The sequence below is a fragment of the Arachis hypogaea genome, chromosome 2 (genome assembly GCF_003086295.3).
Source record: "Arachis hypogaea cultivar Tifrunner chromosome 2, arahy.Tifrunner.gnm2.J5K5, whole genome shotgun sequence".
In the NCBI taxonomy this organism is placed as follows: domain Eukaryota; kingdom Viridiplantae; phylum Streptophyta; class Magnoliopsida; order Fabales; family Fabaceae; genus Arachis; species Arachis hypogaea.
Window position 1 is genome coordinate 15,983,082 of NC_092037.1, and position 21,964 is coordinate 16,005,045.

The following is a 21,964-nucleotide window of genomic DNA, read 5'->3' on the forward strand; positions in this document are numbered from 1 at the left end:
TGTGAATTGTGGTACAGTGTTAATGTGTGAGTTGAGGATGACTTGATATTGATTTTGTTACATTTTGATTGATTTCAAAAAGGGATGAAATTGGCATGTTTTGGTTGATTTTGAAAAGGGTTGCAAATGGCTTGTTTTGAAAATGGCACTTTGTGGTTTTGAATGAAAATGCGGTTTTTGGGCATACTTTGATGGGATGTAACTTGAAATCCAGATCTTCATTTTGTGCCAAATCTATTTAAAACTGAAATTGGATCCGGGGTAGTTATGCCGTTCGAAGAACGGGCAAAAAATGTTTTAAAACAATGAAGTTATGTCCGTTGGAAAATTGGGGGTTTAATTTGTGAACTCTGTAGCTTTTAACTTAGAAAAGTTTTTAGCAGAATAACCCCCCCACGCGTAGGCGTCCTTGACGCGTACGCGCCGTTTTTTTAGATGGCACTATCCACACGTGCGCGTGCGCGTCGATGTGCTGAAATGGTTGCCCAGCCATTTTCCCGAAAGTTGTGCCAGAGTTGTGCCGGTTTTGTGCCAGGGGCACAAATGCACCCGCGCGTGCGCGTGGCTGACGCGTACGCGCCGTTTGGATGTTTTTCAACCCACGTGTCCGCGTGAATGACACGTATGCGTCGATGAACTGTAAGGCCATCCACGCGTGCGCGTGAAGGACGCATACGCGTGGCCCTGTTTTCATCACAAAGTTGATTTTGATTTTTAAAAGCCAAATTTCATACTTCTAAGCCTCCGATCTCACCACTTATGACTTAAATCATTATGATATGCCTAGCAATGGGAAGAAGAGCTAGGGGATGTGGTAACTTGCGAGTGAAGCAAGGGAAAAATGAATGATCAATGAGGATCAAAGTTGACTATATGAGATGCGGAGGATGGCGGTGGAAGTGCTGTATGTGCCATGAGCCTAAGGGCTGTAAATGATATGAATGGGCTGGTGGTAGCGCAAAATTGTGATTAATACTTTTCACAAATCAAATAATCCCCGGTAATGAATCCAAAAACTTGGTGTTCAATACCATGGCATAAACACAACTTCGCACAACTAACCAGCAAGTGTACTGGGTCGTCCAAGTAATAAACCTTACGCGAGTAAGGGTCGATCCCACAGAGATTGTTGGTATGAAGCAAGCTATGGTCACCTTGTAAATCTTAGTCAGGCAAACTCAAATGGGTATGGTGATAAACGCATAAAACATAAAGATAAAGATAGAGATACTTATGTAATTCATTGGTAGGAATTTCAGATAAGCGTATGAAGATGCCTTCCCTTCCGTCTCTCTGCTTTCCTACTGTCTTCATCCAATCCTTCTTCTTCCTTTCCATGGAAAGCTTAAGCAAGGGTTTCACCGTTGTCAGTGGCTACCTCCCATCCTCTCAGTGGAAATGTTCAACGCACCCTGTCACGGCACGGCTATCCATCTATCGGTTCTCGATCAGGCCGGAATAGAATCCAGTGATTCTTTTGCGTCTGTCACTAACGCCCCGCCCTCAGGAGTTTGAAGCACGTCATAGTCATTCAATCATTGAATCCTACTCAGAATACCACAGACAAGGTTAGACCTTCCGGATTCTCTTAAATGCCGCCATCAGTTCTAGCCTATACCACGAAGATTCCGGTTAAAGAATCCAAGAGATATTCACCCAATCGAAGGTAGAACGGAGGTGGTTGTCAGTCACACGTTCATAGGTGAGAATGATGATGAGTGTCACGGATCATCACATTCATCAAGTTGAAGAACAAGTGATATCTTAGAACAAGAACAAGTGGAATTAAATAGAAGAACAGTAGTAATTGCATTAATACTCGAGGTACAGCAGAGCTCCACACCTTAATCTATGGTGTGTAGAAACTCCACCGTTGAAAATACATAAGAACAAGGTCTAGGCATGGCCGAATGGCCAGCCTCCCAATGATCTAAGAACTAGGTGTCCAAAGATGAAAATACAATAGTAAAAGGTCCTACTTATAGAGAACTAGTAGCCTAGGGTGTACAGAGATGAGTAAATGACATAAAAATCCACTTCCGGGCCCACTTGGTGTGTGCTTGGGCTGAGCATTGAAGCATTTTCGTGTAGAGACTCCTCTTGGAGTTAAATGCCAGCTTTGGTGCCAGTTTGGGCGTTTAACTCCCATTCTTGTGCCAGTTCCGGCGTTTAACGCTGGAATTTCTGAGGGTGACTTTGAACGTCGGTTTGGGCCATCAAATCTTGGACAAAGTATGGACTATCATATATTGCTGGAAAGCCCACGATGTCTACTTTCCAACGCCGTTGAGAGCGCGCCAATTGGGCTTCTGTAGCTCCAGAAAATCCACTTCGAGTGCAGAGAGGTCAGAATCCAACAGCATCTGCAGTCCTTTTTAGTCTCTGAATCAGATTTTTGCTCAGGTCCCTCAATTTCAGCCAGAAAATACCTGAAATCACAGAAAAACACACAAACTCATAGTAAAGCCCAGAAAAGTGAATTTTAACTAAAAACTAATAAAAATATACTAAAAACTAACTAGATCATACTAAAAACATACTAAAAACAATGCCAAAAAGCGTACAAATTATCCGCTCATCACAACACCAAACTTAAATTGTTGCTTGTCCTCAAGCAACTGAAAATCAAATAAGATAAAAAGAAGAGAATATGCAATGAATTCCAAAAACATCTATGAAGATCAGTATTAATTAGATGAGCGGGGCTTTTAGCTTTTTGCCTCTGAATAGTTTTGGCATCTCACTCTATCCTTTGAAATTCAGAATGGTTGGCTTCTTTAGGAACTCAGAATCCAGATAGTGTTATTGATTCTCCTAGTTAAGTATGATGATTCTTGAACATAGCTATTTATTGAGTCTTGGCCGTGGCCCAAAGCACTCTGTCTTCCAGTATTACCACCGGATACATACATGCCACAGACACATAATTGGGTGAACCTTTTCAGATTGTGACTCAGCTTTGCTAGAGTCCCCAATTAGAGGTGTCCAGGGTTCTTAAGCACACTCTTTTTGCCTTGGATCACAACTCTATTTCTTTCTTTTTCTCTTTCTTTTTTTCTTTTTCTTTCTCTTTTTTTTATTTTTTTTCGAAATTTTTTTTCTTTTTTTGTATTCACTGCTTTTTCTTGCTTCAAGAATCATTTTTATGATTTTTCAGATCCTCAGTAACATGTCTCCTTTTTCATCATTCTTTCAAGAGCCAACATTCATGAACCACAAATTCAAAAGACATATGCACTGTTTAAGCATACATTCAGAAAACAAAAACATTGCCACCACATCAAAATAGTTAAACTGTTATAAAATTCAAAATTCATGCAATTCTTTCTTTTTCAATTAAGACCATTTTTCATTTAAGAAAGGTGATGGATTCATAGGATATTCATAACTTTAAGGCATAGACACTAAGACACTAATGATCACAAGACACAAACATAGACAAACATAAGCACTAAAATTCGAAAAACAGGAAAATAAAGAACAAGGAAATTAAAGAACGGGTCCACCTTAGTGATGGCGGCTCTTTCTTCCTCTTGAAGATCCTATGGAGTGCTTGAGCTCCTCAATATCTCTTCCTTGTCTTTGTTGCTCCTCTCTCATGATTCTTTGATCTTCTCTAATTTCATGGAGGATGATGGAGTGTTCTTGATGCTCCACCCTTAGTTGTCCCATGTTGGAACTCAATTCTCCTAGGGAGGTGTTTAGTTGCTCCCAATAGTTTTGTGGAGGAAAGTGCATCCCTTGAGGTATCTCAGGGATCTCATGATGAGTGGGGTCTCTTGTGTGCTCCATCCTCTTCTTAGTGATGGGCTTGTCCTCATCAATAGGGATGTCTCCCTCTATGTCAACTCCAACCGAATAACAGAGGTGACAAATGAGATGAGGAAAGGCTAACCTTGCCAAGGTAGAAGACTTTTCCGCCACCTTATAAAGTTCTTGAGATATAACCTCATGAACTTCTATTTCTTCTCCAATCATGATGCTATGAATCATGATAGCCCGGTCTATGGTAACTTCGGACCGGTTGCTAGTGGGAATGATTGAGCGTTGGATAAACTCCAACCATCCTCTAGCCACGGGTTTGAGGTCATGCCTTCTTAATTGAACCGGCTTCCCTCTTAAATCTCTCTTCCATTAGGCGCCCTCTTCACATATGACTGTGAGGACTTGGTCCAACCTTTGATCAAAGTTGACCCTTCTAGTGTAAGGATGTTCATCTCCTTGCATCATGGGCAAATTGAATGCCAACCTTACACTTTCCGGACTAAAGTCCAAGTATTTCCCCCGAACCATAGTAAGATAATTCTTTGGATCCGGGTTCATACTTTGATCATGGTTCTTGGTGATCCATGCATTGGCATAGAACTCTTGAACCATTAAGATTCCGACTTGCTGAATGGGGTTGGTAAGAACTTCCCAACCTCTTCTTCGGATCTCATGTCGGATCTCCGGATATTCACTCTTTTTGAGTGAGAAAGGGACCTCGGGGATCACCTTCTTCAAGGCCACAACTTCATAGAAGTGGTCTTGATGCACCCTTGAGATGAATCTTTCCATCTCCCATGACTCGGAGGTGGAAGCTTTTGCCTTCCCTTTCCTCTTTCTAGAGGTTTCTCCGGCCTTGGATGCCATAAATGGTTATGGAAAAACAAAAAGCAATGCTTTTACCACACCAAACTTAAAAGCTTTGCTCGTCCTCGAGCAAAAGAAGAAAGAAGAGAGTAGAAGAAGAAGAATTGAGGAAGAAGGGAATGGCTTTGTGTTCGGCCAAAAGGGGGAGAAGTGGTGTTTAGGTTGTGTGAAAATGAAGGAGTGAAGATGGGTTTATATAGGAATGGGGGGTGGTGATGGTTCGGCTATGTGAGGGTGGGTTTGGGAGGGAAAGTGTTTTGAATTTGAATGGTTAGGTAGGTGGGGTTTTATGAAGGATGGATGTGAGTGGTGAAGAGAAAGATGGGATTTGATAGGTGAAGGGTTTTTGGGGAAGAGGTGTTGAGGTGATTGGTGAATGGGTGAAGAAGAAGAGAGAGAGTGGTGGGGTAGGTGGGGATCCTGTGGGGTCCACAGATCCTGAGGTGTCAAGGAAAAGTCATCCCTGCACCAAATGGCAAGCAAAATCTCGTTTTGTGCCAATTCTGGCGTTAAACGCCGGGCTGGTGCCCATTTCTGGCGTTTAACGCCAGCTTCTTGCCCTTTTCTGGCGTTTAACGCCAGTCTGGTGCTTCTTTCTGGCGTTAAACGCCCAGAATGGTGCCAGACTGGGCGTTAAACGCCCAACAGCTAGCCTCACTGGCGTTTAAACGCCAGTACGCTCTCCTCCAGGGTGTGCTGTTTTTCTTTCTATTTTTCATTCTGTTTTTTCTTTTTTCATTGATTTTGTGACTTCTTATGATCATCAACCTACAAAAAATATAAAATAACAAAAGAAAATAGATAAAATATGACATTGGGTTGCCTCCCAACAAGCGCTTCTTTAATGTCAGTAGCTTGACAGAGGACTCTCATGGAGCCTCAGAAATGCTCAGAGCCATGTTGGAACCTCCCAACACCAAACTTAGAGTTTGAATGTGGGGGTTCAATACCAAACTTAGAGTTTGGTTGTGGCCTCCCAACACCAAACTTAGAGTTTGACTGTGGGGGCTCTGTTTGGCTCTGTTTTGAGAGAAGCTCTTCATGCTTCCTCTCCATGATGACAGAGAGATATCCTTGAGCCTTAAACACTAAGGATTCTTCATTCACTTGCATGATCAACTCTCCTCTATCAACATCAATCACAGCCTTTGCTGTGGCTAGGAAGGGTCTGCCAAGGATGATAGATTCATCCATGCACTTCCCAGTCTCTAGGACTATAAAATCAGCAGGGATGTAATGGTCTTCAACTTTTACCAGAACATCCTCTACAAGTCCATAGGCTTGTTTTCTTGAATTGTCTGCCATCTCTAGTGAGATTTTTGCAGCTTGCACCTCAAAGATCCCTAACTTCTCCATTACAGAGAGGGGCATGAGGTTTACACTTGACCCTAAGTCACACAAGGCCTTCTTGAAGGTCATGGTGCCTATGGTACAAGGTATTGAAAACTTCCCAGGATCCTGTCTCTTTTGAGGCAGTTTCTGCCTGGACAAGTCATCCAGTTCTTTGGTGAGCAAAGGGGGTTCATCCTCCCAAGTCTCACTTCCAAATAACTTGTCATTTAGCTTCATGATTGCTCCAAGGTATTTAGCAACTTGCTCTTCAGTGACATACTCATCCTCTTTAGAGGAAGAATACTCATCAGAGCTCATGAATGGCAGAAGTAAGTCCAATGGAATCTCTATGGTCTCATTTTGAGCCTCAGATTCCCATGGTTCCTCTTGGGGGAACTCATTGGAGGACAGTGGACGTCCATTGAGGTCTTCCTCAGTGGCGTTCACTGCCTCTCCTTCCTCCCAAAATTCGGCCATGTTGATGGCCTTGCACTCTCCTTTTGGATTTTCTTCTGTATTGCTTGGGAGAGTACTAGGAGGGAGTTCAGTAATTTTCTTGCTCAGCTGACCCACTTGTGCCTCCAAGTTTCTAATGGAGGACCTTATTTCAGTCATGAAACTTTGAGTGGTTTTGATTAGATCAGAGACCATGGTTGCTAAGTCAGAGGTATTCTGCTTAGAACTCTCTGTCTGTTGCTGAGAAGATGATGGGAAAGGCTTGCTATTGCTAAACCTGTTTCTTCCACCATTATTATTGTTGAAACCTTGTTGAGGTCTCTGTTGATCCTTCCATGAGAAATTTGGATGATTTCTCCATGAATAATTATAGGTGTTTCCATAGGGTTCTCCCATGTAATTCACCTCTTCCATTGAAGGGTTCTCAGGATCATAAGCTTCTTCCTCAGATGAAGCTTCTTTAGTACTGCTTGGTGCATTTTGCATTCCAGACAGACTATGAGAAATCATATTGACTTGTTGGGTCAATATTTTGTTCTGAGCCAATATGGCATTCAGAGTGTCAATCTCAAGAACTCCTTTCTTCTGACTAGTCCCATTGTTCACAGGATTTCTTTCAGAAGTGTACATGAATTGGTTATTTGCAACCATTTCAATCAGCTCTTGAGCTTCTGTAGGCGTCTTCTTCAGATGAAGAGATCCTCCAGCAGAGCTATCCAAAGACATCTTGGACAGTTCAGAGAGACCATCATAGAAAATACCTATGATGCTCCATTCAGAAAGCATATCAGAAGGACACTTTCTGATTAATTGTTTGTATCTTTCCCAAGCTTCATAGAGGGACTCTCCTTCCTTCTGTCTGAAGGTTTGGACTTCCACTCTAAGCTTACTCAATTTTTGAGGTGGAAAGAACTTTGCCAAGAAGGCATTGACTAGCTTTTCCCAAGAGTCCAGGCTTTCTTTAGGTTGAGAGTCCAACCATGTCCTAGCTCTGTCTCTTACAGCAAAAGGGAATAGCATAAGTCTGTAGACCTCAGGGTCAACCCCATTAGTCTTGACAGTGTCACAGATTTGCAAGAATTCAGCTAAAAACTGATGAGGATCTTCCAATGGAAGTCCATGGAACTTGCAATTCTGTTGCATTAGAGAAACTAATTGAGGCTTAAGCTCAAAGTTGTTTGCTCCAATGGCAGGGTAGAGATGCTTCTCCCATAAAACTTGGGAGTAGGTGCAGTAAAGTCACCCAGCACCTTCCTTGCATTGTTGGCATTGTTGTTGTTTTCGGCTGCCATAGGTTCTTCTTCTTTGAAGATTTCTGTTAGGTCCTCTACAGAGAGTTGTGATTTGGCTTCTCTTAGCTTTCTCTTCAAGGTCCTTTCAGGTTCAGGATCAGCCTCAACAAGAATGCTTTTGTCCTTGCTCCTGCTCATAAGAAGGAGAAGGGAACAAGAAAATGTGGAATTCTCTATGTCACAGTATAGAGATTCCTTTAGGTGTCAGAGGAAAAGAAAAGTAGAAGACAGAAGTAGAAAATTCGAACTTATCAAAGAAGATGGAGTTCGAATTTTGCATTAAGGAATAGTGTTAGTCCCTAAACAGAAGGATGTGAGAAGAAGGGAAGTAATTTTCGAAAATTAAGTAAAAGATTTTGAAAACATTTTTGAAAAACACTAATTGATTTTCGAAAATGAAAGTGGAAAAGAAATCAAGTGATTTTTGAAAAAGATTTTGAAATTAGAAATCAAAAATATTTGATTGAAAACTATTTTGAAAAAGATGTGGTTAAGAAGATATGATTAGTTAAAGATGTGATTGAGAAGATATGATTTGAAAAATATTTTTAAAAGATTTGATTTTTTTTTTAAAAAATTAATGACTTTGCTATCAAGAAAAGATATGATTCAAACATTAAACCTTTCTCAACAGAAAAGGTAACATACTTGATATGTTGAATCAAATCATTAATTGATAGCAAGTATCTTTGAAAATAGAAAGAAATTGATTTTGAAAAAGATTTGATTGAAAAGATATGATTTGAAAAAGATTTGATTTTGAAAAACTTTGAAAACTTGAAAAAAAATTGATTTGAAAACAAAATCTTCCCTCTTGTGCCATCCTGGCGTTAAAAGCCCAGAATGGTGCACATTCTGGCGTTTAACGCCCAAAACTATACCTTTTTGGGCGTTAAACGCCCAACCAGGTACCCTGGCTGGCGTTTAAACGCCAATCTGTCCTTCTTCACTGGGCGTTTTGAACGCCCAGCTTTTTCTGTGCAATTCCTCTGCAGTATGTTCTGAATCTTCAATTCTCTGTATTATTGACTTGAAAGGACACAAATTAAAAATATTTTTGGATTTTTAAATAATCAAAATGCAACTAAAATCAAATAACAATGCATGCAAGACACCAAACTTAGCAGTTTGTATACTACTGACACTAATGAGAATGCATATGAGACACATAAACACTCAAGTCAAGAGAATTCAAAGATCAGAGTAAGAAATCATCAAGAACAACTTGAAGATCCCTAAGACACATGAATGAATGCATGCAATTGACACCAAACTTAAAATGAGACACTAGACTCAAACATGCAATATATTTTTTTTGGTTTTTATAATTTTGTAAATTTTATTTTTTTTTCGAAAATTAAGTGGAAAAGAAAAATAAAGGTATCAAAATTCTTAATGAGAATTCCAGGAATCATGCAATGTTAGTCTAAAGCTTCAGTCTAAAGGAATTAGACATGGCCAGCCAAGCTTCAGCAGGACATTGCATTCAAGAGCTAAATTGATGAAGATCAATCAGCTTTGGTGATGACAAGAACATCACCTTGAAACACTAGAATTCACTCTTAAGAATTCTGAAGAAAAAATACCTAATCTAAGCAACAAGATGAACCGTCAGTTGTCCAAACTCAACAATCCCCGGCAACGGCGCCAAAAACTTGGTAGCGCGAAATTGTGATCAATACTTTTCACAAATCAAATAATCCCCGGTAATGAATCCAAAAACTTGGTGTTCAATACCATGGCATAAACACAACTTCGCACAACTAACCAGCAAGTGTACTGGGTCGTCCAAGTAATAAACCTTACGCGAGTAAGGGTCGATCCCACAGAGATTGTTGGTATGAAGCAAGCTATAGTCACCTTGTAAATCTCAGTCAGGCAAACTCAAATGGATATGGGTGATATACGAATGAAACATAAAGATAAAGATAGAGATACTTATGCAATTCATTGGTAGGAATTTCAGATAAGCTTATGAAGATGCTGGTCACTTCCGTCTCTCTGCTTTCCTACTGTCTTCATCCAATCCTTCTTACTCCTTTCCATGGCAAGCTTAAGCAAGGGTTTCACCGTTGTCAGTGGCTACCTCCCATCCTCTCAGTGGAAATGTTCAACGCACCCTGTCACGGCACGGCTATCCATCTGTCGGTTCTCGATCAGGCCGGAATAGAATCCAGTGATTCTTTTGCGTCTGTCACTAACGCCCCGCCCTCAGGAGTTTGAAGCACGTCACAGTCATTCAATCGTTGAATCCTACTCAGAATACCACAGACAAGGTTAGACCTTCCGGATTCTCTTGAATGCCGCCATCAGTTCTAGCCTATACCACGAAGATTCCGGTTAAAGAATCCAAGAGATATTCACCCAATCGAAGGTAGAACGGAGGTGGTTGTCAGTCACACGTTCATAGGTGAGAATGATGATGAGTGTCACGGATCATCACATTCATCAAGTTGAAGAACAAGTGATATCTTAGAACAAGAACAAGTGGAATTGAATAGAAGAACAGTAGTAATTGCATTAATACTCGAGGTACAGCAGAGCTCCACACCTTAATCTATGGTGTGTAGAAACTCCACCGTTGAAAATACATAAGAACAAGGTCTAGGCATGGCCGAATGGCCAGCCTCCCAATGATCTAAGAACTAGGTGTCCAAAGATGAAAATACAATAGTAAAAGGTCCTACTTATAGAGAACTAGTAGCCTAGGGTGTACAGAGATGAGTAAATGACATAAAAATCCACTTCCGGACCCACTTGGTGTGTGCTTGGGCTGAGCATTGAAGCATTTTCGTGTAGAGACTCCTCTTGGAGTTAAACGCCAGCTTTGGTGCCAGTTTGGGCGTTTAACTCCCATTCTTGTGCCAGTTCCGGCGTTTAACGCTGGAATTCCTGAGGGTGACTTTGAACGCCGGTTTGGGCCATCAAATCTTGAGAAAAGTATGGACTATCATATATTGATGGAAAGCCCAGAATGTCTACTTTCCAACGCCGTTGAGAGCGCGCCAATTGGGTTTTTGTAGCTCCAGAAAATCCACTTCGAGTGCAGGGAGGTCAGAATCCAACAGCATCTGCAGTCCTTTTTAGTCTCTGAATCAGATTTTTGCTCAGGTCCCTCAATTTCAGCCAGAAAATACCTGAAATCACAGAAAAACACACAAACTCATAGTAAAGCCCAGAAAAGTGAATTTTAACTAAAAACTAATAAAAATATACTAAAAACTAACTAGATCATACTAAAAACATATTAAAAACAATGCCAAAAAGCGTACAAATTATCCGCTCATCAGCTTGTTATGAATTTAACCATGAGCCGGATGGCGGGATTATGGCCGTGTTATGGCGGTGTTATTATTATTTATGGACGTGTATAAATGCATATATTCTATTGAATGAAATGTTAATGTTGCACTTCCACTATCTGAGACACGAGTTTCCCTGGAAGAAAGCAGTGGCTAGCCACCACGTGCTCCAGGTGGAGACTCGAGACTCTGTTGACCCTATGTCATAAGGGTGGTCGGGTACTATGAAAGCCCCGAATGAGCTCGCCCTCGTGAATATACACCATTGAGGGTGTTGGATATGGATCATGATTATGATCACGATTATGTTGAGTGTAACTCGAGTTGGGGATGCATGGCAAAGGGACAGTCCAATGGTTAGCTACCAGGACTTGTCAGGTTGGCTATATAACCGACAGATGATATCATCAGCCATTAGGGACAGGCATTCATCATATTGCATATTATATGAATTGTTTGGGATTGTCTAATTGACTTCATATTACCTGCTAATTGCCTAAATGCCTTATATGTTCCTATTTGTATATCTTTTGTCTGATATAACTGTGTTTGTCATATTATACTCCTGTTGGTAGTTGGGAGGTTTGAAGGATTTGAAAAGGGAAGTATTAGTTAGACTGAAGGATCCTTAGTCAGTTTCCATTTATGGTTTAGCTTGTTTATAAGCTTTGATCTTATCTGGAGGAAGGTCTAGGATTGCCTTCGGCTTTCCTCTGATATTACATGTTAAATATGTGGGAACTGTTACCATGCTGGAAACCTCTAGTTCTCACCCATGCGAATTTTGTGGTTTTCAGATGCAGGACATGGGGTTTTGATAAACCACTATTTTATGGTTTATCTTGTGCTCAATTGAGTGGTTTTTATCAACTCTTTACCCACTTATTCATACTATTTGCATGGTTTTACATTTGCCTTCCTAATTATGTGCTTTGATTGAAAACATGCTTCTTTGGCCTTAAGTTCCCTATGTCTAATCCTCTTTTATTACCATTAGATGCCTTGATATGTGTGTTAAGTGTTTTCAGAGATTATAGGGCAGGAATGGTTCAGAGGATGGAAAGGAAGCATGCAAAAGTAGAAGGAATACAAGAAGTTGGAGAAACTGCTAAGCTGTCCAGCCTGACCTCTTCGCACTCAAACGGCTATAACTTTAGCTACAGAGGTCCAAACAATGCGGTTCTAGTTGCATTGGAAAGCTAACGTCTGGGGCTTCGATTTGATATATAATTTGTCATAGCTTCCCCGAAGTTAGGTGACGCAAACGCGTGAATGGCCCGCCCGCATCGCATCTGCGAACTTCAATCCGCGCGGACGCGTGGACGACGCCTCCGCGTCACTTGCCCGTGACCTGAACGTAACAGAAATTGTAGGGGGCAATTTCTGGGCTGCTTTTGACCCAGTTTTCAGCCCAGAACACACAGATTAGAGGCTATAAAGTGGGAGAATGCATCCATTCATAATCATGCTCTCATAATTCACTTCTCATGATTTAGATGTAGTTTTAAGGGAGAGGTTCTCTCCTCTCTCTTTTAGGATTTAGAATTAGGATTTCTTTTGCTTTTAGGATTATCTCTTTTTATCAGGTTCAATATTCCTTTTATTTATTTTTATTTTTCCAATTTAATTTATGAATTCCCATGTTAGAACTAATTTCTTTATTTAATATATTTTGAGGTATTTCAGACTTATGATTGCTCTCTTTAATTTATGTTACTGTTGCTTCCCATCTGAAGGCATTTTTATTCCAGTAGATTTTTCTTCCTTTTGGCTTTGGTTAAGTAATTGGTAACACTTGAGCTGTCAAATAAAACAGTGGTTGAAATTGGGAGTTGCTGATTAATTTGAGTTCCAATAACTCTAGCCTTTCCAAAGGAAAGACTAGGACTTGAGGGATCAAATTAGTTCAGCCTACTTGACTTACCTTTGCTTTAGTAAAGGTTGACTAAGTAGGATCAAAATCCAATTCTCATTACAATTGATAAGGACAGGACTTCCAGTTCTTATACCTTGCCAAGAGATTTTATTATTATTATTTTATTTTACTTGTCGTTCAACATACTTCTTCCTTACTTCCAAAACCCCAATTTACAAACTCATAACCAATAATAAGAACATACCTCCCTGCAATTCCTTGAGAAGACGACCCGAGGTTTAAATACTTGGTTATCAATTTTAAAGGGGTTTGTTACTTGTGACAACCAAAACGTTTGTAAGAAAGGTTGATTGCTTGGTTTAGTAACTATACTTGTAACGAGAGTTTACTATAACTTCTAAACCATCAATCTTCAGTTCTTTCAAAATGGCGCCGTTGCCGGGGAATTTGCAAACGTGTGCCTTATTATTGGTTATTGTAAATATTTGCTTTTTGCTTGTTTATTTGTTTTTATTTTTGTTTTTATTTTCGTTTTTCGTAAATTAAGAGGTTATTGGTTTTTATTTAGTTATTAAAAAATTTTTTAAAAAAAAAATTTTGTTCTTGGTGTTCATCTTGATCTCGAAGTTGTTCTTCGTGTTCATCTTGACCTTCAAGTTGTTCTTAGTTGTTTTCTTTGTTTTAATCTAAAAATTTTCAGTTTGGTGTCATTTTATTGTTTTCCTCTTTCCTCATCAAATTCAAAAATTCAAATTTTAAAAATTCAAATTTCAAAATTTCAAATTTCAATTTTCAAAATTCAAATCTTTTTCAAAAATCATATCTTTTTCAAAATCTTATCTTATCTTATTTCAAAAAAATCAAATTTCAAAATTCAATATTTAAATTTCAAATTTCAAATTTCAAAATACAAATTTCAAAATTTAATTTTCAAATTCAAAATTTAAATTTCAATAACCTTTTAATTTCAATTTGTTTTTTTTTATTTTTCGTTTTTAATTTTTATTAGCTATCATGAATTCTTACCCCTCTCGCTTTGAGTTTGGTTCCAATGTTGTTGCAAGGAATGGAAATTATAACAGGAACATGCATCAAGGTCAAAACAATCAGAGATGGAAGGAGCCACGAGGATCTGATCAATGATAAACCCCGTTTTGACGGTTTATCTTGTATTGATTTTAAGAGCTTTTATCACCTTTTACTCACATTTATTCAATGAAATAGCATGGTTTTGTGATTGTCTCCTTATTTGTGCTTAGATGTGAAAACATGCTTTTCAACCCTTAATTTGATGGTTTTAATCTCCCTTTGATTCCACTAGATGCCTTGATATGTTTGTTAGTGATTTCAGATTGAAAAGGCTAGGAATGGATCAAAGGAGTGAAGAGGGAAAGCATGCAAAGTGGAGAAATCATGAAAAGTCAAAGAAGTTGAACTCGCCCATGGACGCGCGCGCGCACCTGGCGCTTGCGCGCACCTGCGAATTACCCCATGGACGCGTACGCATCGGTGCTGGTTTATGATTTTTTAATAAAAACGTGGCCAACGAATTCTGAAGGGTTGTGGGGCCCAATCTCAACCAACTTTGGTGCCTAAATTGCTATTTAAAGCCAAGGATTGAAGAGAAAAGGGGATTCCATTCATTACACACTCATTAGGATTAGTTTAGAGTTAGTTTCTAGAGAGAGAAGCTCTCTCTTCTCTCTAGAATTAGGATTAGGATTAAGATTTAATTCTTAGATCTAGATTTTAATCTTTGCTTTCTTTTACTTCTACATCTCAATTCCTTGTAGTTACATTCATTCTTCTTCTATTCTTTTCTTGTAATTTCCTTTATGTTGTTCTTATGTTTTGTTGTAGATCTACTTTTGTTCTTTCCTTTCTCTTTCAATTCAATAAGAGGTAATTCATGTAGATCTTGTTTCCTTTAATTGTTGTTGTTAGTTATTTACATTTGATTGTTGTTAGAATTAATTCTTATTGTCAATTTACTATGCTTTCCTTTTATGCCTTCCAAGTGTTTGATGAAATACTTGGTTGGATTTTAGAGTAGAATTTTATACTCTTGGCTTGGAAAGGTAACTTAGGAACTCTTGAGTTACTAATGTCCAAGTGATTGATGATTGGGAGCCATTGACTCTAGTTCTCACTAATTGAATTGGTGGAGAGTTAGGACTTATGGAATAGGATTGATATAGCTCATTTGACTTTCCTTTACTACTAGTTAGAGGATGATTTAATGGGATTAATCCTTGCCAATTTTCATATTGTGGTTAGTGATTAGGATAGAGATCCTTGACCACCAACCCTTGCCAAGACCTTTTTAGGCCTTAGTTTACTTTCTTGCCATTTATCTTTCATGCTTCTTATCAAAACCCCAAAAAATAACTCACAACCAATAACAAAACACTTCATTACAATTCCTAGGGAGAACGACCCGAGGTCCAATACTTCGGTTTATAAATTTTAGGGGTTTGTACTAGTGACAAACAACTTTTTGTATGAAAGGATTATTGTTGGTTTAGAGACTATACTTCGACGAGATTTTATTTGAGAAATTCTAAACCGTCAAAAATCCGTTCATCAATCAACCCTTTAGGCAACAACCTCCTCCAAGATACCAGGGACCACGACCATTCCAGAATGCATGTCAAGACAATAGATATGGTGGATCATATGCCAATGAACCACCTCCTTAAAATAGCTTTGGACTACCATACTCACAAGCCCCTTTCCACCATTCACCTCCATATAACCCTAACCCGTATCCACCATACCAACCACCTTATGAGCCATATGAACCATACATAGAACCACCCCAATTCCAACCCAATTACTCCCAAGAACCACCACCTCAATATTCACCATCTCCATATCCATCAATCCAAGAGCACTATGATCCTACTTATGATAGCCGAGCGCAACAAGAATCAACAGATCGTCACAAGAAAATAGTGGATCAATTTCTTGCAACCCTTCACCAATTGAATCAAGCAATAAATCAATTACCTTCCTGATGTTTGGACACTCAAGGAACCCCCATGGCTTCATGTGGACAATCTAATGAAGAACGTATCATGAAGGAGATACTAGAAACTCCAGTGGACAGTACAGAGCATGACTTTGTACTGGAACAATTGGAGGAAGCTGTAATTATTGAAGAGGAAGAAGTGGTTGCAGACTTAGGAGATGCCGAACCTCCATGGGAAAGTCAGGTTATAGAACCTCCTTCCAAGGCGATTGAAATTGATGCTGAGGAGGGTGTACAACCTCCAAGGCATATCATGGTTGAAGACTTGGAAGAGGTCAATCAAGAGATGGAGATTCAAGAAGAAGAAGCACAACCTCCCATGCCCTTGGAAAGCAGTAAAGAGGATATTGAATTGGAGGAAAGCTACCAAAAGGAAGAGGTTGAAATTAAAGAAGTTTGCAAAGAGGTGGAAGTTGTCAAAGAGCACAAGGGAGTGGAGCTTGAAATCACCTTGCCAAAGTTATTGGAGACCCCTCCCCCTAAGTTGCCATCATCCTTCACAACATTCAAGTGGGTAAAATTCATATCCCTTAGCTTTCTAATTCCACTTGAATATGGGTTACTGGAGACGGATGGTCAACTTAGAGCTCTTTGTGGCATAAAGAGTAAGAGGAAAATGGCCAGTGGTAAGAATTGTCCTACAAGGTTCATTATGGTTGGAAGCTTTAAGTTTAAATGCAAAGGTTGGTGTAGAGCTCAATTGAATGGGTCTGGACAGTTGTTTGGCCGCTTTAGTGAGAATTCAGATTGCTTACCACCCGGTTGAAACACTAATGATCAATAAGAAGACGGGTGCAAAGGCAAGATTTGGGACCCCGGAATTCATTCTGGCAATCAACATTCTTGGGGCCTTGTCACTTGCTTCAACTTACTTGAAGGCTTTCTGCGCCTAGTTTGGGACCTGATGAGCGGATAATTTGTACGCTTTTTGGCATTGTTTAGTATGTTTTTAGTATCATCTAGTTAGTTTTTAGTATATTTTTATTAGTTTTTAGCTAAAATTCACTTTTCTGGACTTTACTATGAGTTTGTGTGTTTTTCTGTGATTTCAGGTATTTTCTGGCTGAAATTGAGGGACCTGAGCAAAAATCTGATTCAGAGACTGAAAAGGACTGCAGATGCTGTTGGATTCTGACCTCCCTGCACTCGAAGCGGATTTTCTGGAGCTACAGAAGCCCAATTGGCGCGCTCTCAACGGCGTTGGAAAGTAGACATCCTGGGCTTTCCAGCAATATATGATAGTCCATACTTTGCCCAAGATTTGATGGCCCAAGCCGGCGTTCAAAGTCACCCTCAGAAATCCTAGCGTTAAACGCTGGAACTGACACCAAAATGGGAGTTAAACGCCCAAACTGGCATAAAAGCTGGCGTTTAACTCCAAGAGAGGTCTCTGCACGAAAATGCTTCATTGCTCAGCCCAAGCACACACCAAGTGGGCCCGGAAGTGGATTTTTATGTCATTTACTCATTTCTGTAAACCTTAGGCTACTAGTTTTCTATAAGTAGGACCTTTTACTATTGTATTGAGACATCGAGGGGTAGCTATCTTCATTGTTATGCTATCTTAGATCATTGGGAGGCTGGCCTCATGGCCATGCCTAGACCTTGTTCTTATGTATTTTCAACGGTGGAGTTTCTACACACCATAGATTAAGGTGTGGAGCTCTGCTGTACCTCGAGTATTAATGCAATTACTATTGTTCTTCCATTCAATTCCGCTTGTTCTTGTTCTAAGATATCACTTGTTCTTCAACTTGATGAATGTGATGATCCGTGACACTCATCATCATTCTCACCTATGAACGTGTGACTGACAACCACCTCCGTTCTACCTTCGATTGGGTGAATATCTCTTGGATTCCTGATTGCACGATGCATGGTTGATCGCCTGACAACCGAGTGCTCGCCTGACAACCGAGCCAACCATTCCGTGAGATCAGAGTCTTCGTGGTATAGGCTAGAACTGATGGCGGCATTCAAGAGAATCCGGAAGGTCTAACCTTGTCTGTGGTATTCTGAGTAGGATTCGATGATTGAATGACTGTGACGTGCTTCAAACTCCTAGCAGGCGGGGCGTTAGTGGCAGACGCAAAAGAATCGCTGGATTCTATTCCGGCCTGACCGAGAACCGACAGATGATTAGCCATGCTGTGACAGAGCATAGGAACATTTTCACTGAGAGGATGGGAGGTAGCCACTGACAATGGTGAAACCCTTGCATAAGCTTGCCATGGAAAGGAGTAAGAAGGATTGGATGAAGACAGTAGGAAAGCAGAGAGACGGAAGGGAAGGCATCTTCATGCGCTTATCTGAAGTTCCTACCAATGAATTACATAAGTACCTCTATCTTTATCTTTATGTTTTTATGCGTTCATCACCATATCCATTTGAGTTTGCCTGACTAAGATTTACAAGATGACCATAGCTTGCTTCATACCAACAATCTCTGTGGGATCGACCCTTACTCGCGTAAGGTTTATTACTTGGACGACCCAGTACACTTGCTGGTTAGTTGTGCGAAGTTGTGTTTATGCCATGGTATTGAACACCAAGTTTTTGGATTCATTACCGGGGATTATTTGAGTTGTGAAAAGTATTGATCACAATTTCGTGCACCAGGACCCCGGAGGTTACTGGAAGTACAAACATTGGTGGAGATTCCTGGATGAATTCAAGCACAAACCACCATAACAGGGATCTCACCAAGTGTCAAACTTAAGGACCTTAACTAAAAGTGCTAGGTGGGAGACAATCCACCATGGTATGATTGTCCCTTTTCAATTATAATTTAATTTAGTTTTGTTTGTTTTATTTTATTTTATTGAACCTGGAATCATGCATAACATTCATATTAGCATTGCATTCTGCATACTACATTAACAAAAAAAGCACGCACGCGATGCGGCAGCGTCCCTGACGCGTCCGCGTCACAAGTGCGTTGGGAAGACACGAGATTGAACAGAGAGTCACACGAGAGCGTGGCTAGAGGTCTGCCTTTGGCACAAATTGATCCACGCGACCGTGTGCACCACGCTTCCGCGTCATGTGCAAAATAGCCTCCCACGCGTCCGTGTCACCCACGCGACCGCGTGGCCCTGTAAATCGACGTAAAAAGGGTGTATGGTCGAAAGTTGAGCTGGAATTGGGCTGGACTCGTGCTGGAAGCCCAAGCCCTCCCACGCGAACGCGTGCCCCACGCGTCCGCGTCATATTGGAAATAAGGCCATTCACGCGATCGCGTCAACCACGCGACCGCGTCACCCAGATTTTTGGCAAAATGCATTTAAAACAGAGAGTTGCGCGACCGCGAGGCTGCACTCGCGCTACAGGCAAGAATCACTTCACGCGAACGCGTGACCTACGCATTCGCGTCACTTCATAGAAGTGCTATCCACGTGACCGCGTGAACCACGCGACCGCGTAAACCACGCGTCCGCGTCGCCTACGTCGCACAATTTATCCAGATTAGTGCCAATTATCTTATCTTTTCTTCTCTACTCCTAATTTCTTCTATCTTCTCTTCTTTCTCTCTCCTTTCTTACTTTCTTTTTCTTCATCTTTTTAACTTCTCATGCTTTTTCACTTTCATTCTATTTTATTTAATTTATTTGCATATTTTCATTCATTGCATTTTAATTTTGTGCATATTTTTGTTTTCTTTTTTAAATTTATTATTTTCCATTGGTGTTAAATGTTCTTATTCAACTGTTGCATCTTGAATTATTTTGGTTCTTAGTGACTTGTTTTACACTGTGAGATGATATTAATTATCTGCCAATGCCAATCTTTTATGATACTTGCACTTCATTTGCATTGACATGAACTTATATTGATATTTTCATTACCCACACTCCTCCCATTGTTGCAAATTTTGTACCACTGGTATGCCATGGCTTCTATTGTTTTCTCACGTACATGTTGAAGCTTCCATGTAAATGAGACCCTTATCATTTGGCATTAACCCACCCATACTTCATTTATTTTCTTATCTTTATTTTTGGGTTACTGTTCTTCTTTTTCTCTTCCTTCAGGCTGGCGATCAAAGACGGAAAAAGGGAGAAACTTCTAAAAGGGGAGACAAACAAGTCCATCTGCACAATCCTTAAAGAAAAGCATCAGTTGGAACAACCCGTCCACCTGCACATCTCAGCATGCACCGAGGACGGTGCAATCTTTAAGTGTGAGGAGGTCGATATCGATCTCCATGGGTTAGTTACTCTTCTATCTCAACACCAATGGTTTATTTTCCTTGCTAGTTATTGCATTTGCATGTTTGATTGCATGATTATTTGATTTTATGCATATTTTACCACTTAGTTGAAGTAATATTTTCTTTTTGAAGAAACCTTTTAGAGAATTTCACTAATTTGAATAAAATTTAATGTTACACTTGTTTGAAGAAATATTATTTTGGAACATGGGTTAGAGCTCGAACACACAAAACCTGTAAGATTTTGAGCTTATTTGAATTGGTTGCATTTTATCAACCAATATTTTATTTTTGGTGTGTGCTTTACTCTCTAAAATTGTGATCTTTGTCTTGCTTAATTCTATATTTCCATTGTTTGATGTATGCATGCACTTATATGATTGAGGCCTTATTTCACTGAGCTTACATACCCATATGGCCTAACCTTTCATTATCCTTTGCAAACCAATTTTGAGCCTATTATACCCATTTGTTCTTTATTTTAGCACATCATTAACTCTAAGCGGAAAACAATAATGTCCTTAATTTGAATCCTTGGTTAGCTTAGACTAGTGAGAGTGCTCATGAATTAAGTATGGGAAAAAGTGGGTTTGAAATGTTCGGTTTAAGAATTGGGTGTTATATATCTTTATGAAAAAGTGAAAGAAATGTTTAGGCCATGTTCATGCATTCAATAAATTAATCATATGCATTGAGAAAAACAAGCAAAAAAAATTTTCAAATATATATATATATATATATATATATATATATATATATAAATTGATAAATAGCTTTCCAACGCAACTGGAACCGCGTCGTTTGGACTTCTGTAGCTAAAGTTATAGCCGTTTGAGTGCGAAGAGGTCAGGCTGGACAACTTAGCAGTTTCTCCAACTTCTTGTATTCCTTCTACTTTTGCATGCTTCCTTTCCATCCTCTGAGCCATTCCTGCCCTATAATCTCTGAAAACACTTAACACACATATCAAGGCATCTAATGGTAATAAAAGAGGATTAGACATAGGGAACTTAAGGCCAAAGAAGCATGTTTTCAATCAAAGCACATAATTAGGAAGGCAAATGTAAAACCATGCAAATAATATGAATAAGTGGGTAAAGAGTTGATAAAAACCACTCAATTAAGCACAAGATAAACCATAAAATAGTGGTTTATCAAAACCCCACGTCCTGCATCTGAAAACCACAAAATCCGCATGGGTGAGAACTAGAGGTTTCCAGCATGGTAACAGTTCCCACATATTTAACATGTAATATCAGAGGAAAGCCGAAGGCAATCCTAGACCTTCCTCCAGATAAGATCAAAGCTTATAAATAAGCTAAACCATAAATGGAAACTGACTAAAGATCCTTCAGTCTAACTAATACTTCCCTTTCCAAATCCTTCAAACCTCCCAACTACCAACAGGAGTATAATATGACAAACACAGTTATATCAGACAAAAGATATACAAATAGGAACAGATAAGGCATTTAGGCAATTAGCAGGTAATATGCAGTCAATTAGACAATCTCAAACAATTCATATAATATGCAATATGATGAATGCCTGTCCCTAATGGCTGATGATATCATCTGTCGGTTATATAGCCAACCCGACAAGTCCTGGTAGCTAACCATTGGACTGTCCCTCTGCCATGCATCCCCAACTCGAGTTATACTCAACATAATCGTGATCATAATCATGATCCATATCCAACACCCTCAATGGTGTATATTCACGAGGGTGAGCTCATTCGGGGCTTTCACAGTGCCCGACCACCCTTATGACATAGGGTCAACAGAGTCTCGAGTCTCCACCTGGAGCACGTGGTGGCTAGCCACTGCTTTCTTC

At 39.8% G+C, this 21,964-nt stretch overlaps 1 non-coding gene across 1 annotated transcript; it reads left to right on the forward strand.

The window, feature by feature from the left end:
• Positions 1–7,200: 7,200 nt before the first annotated feature.
• Positions 7,201–7,308, forward strand: LOC112762972 (small nucleolar RNA R71). The gene has a single exon (XR_003182795.1). It is a non-coding gene; the product is annotated as a small nucleolar RNA R71 (small nucleolar RNA).
• Positions 7,309–21,964: the final 14,656 nt, after the last annotated feature.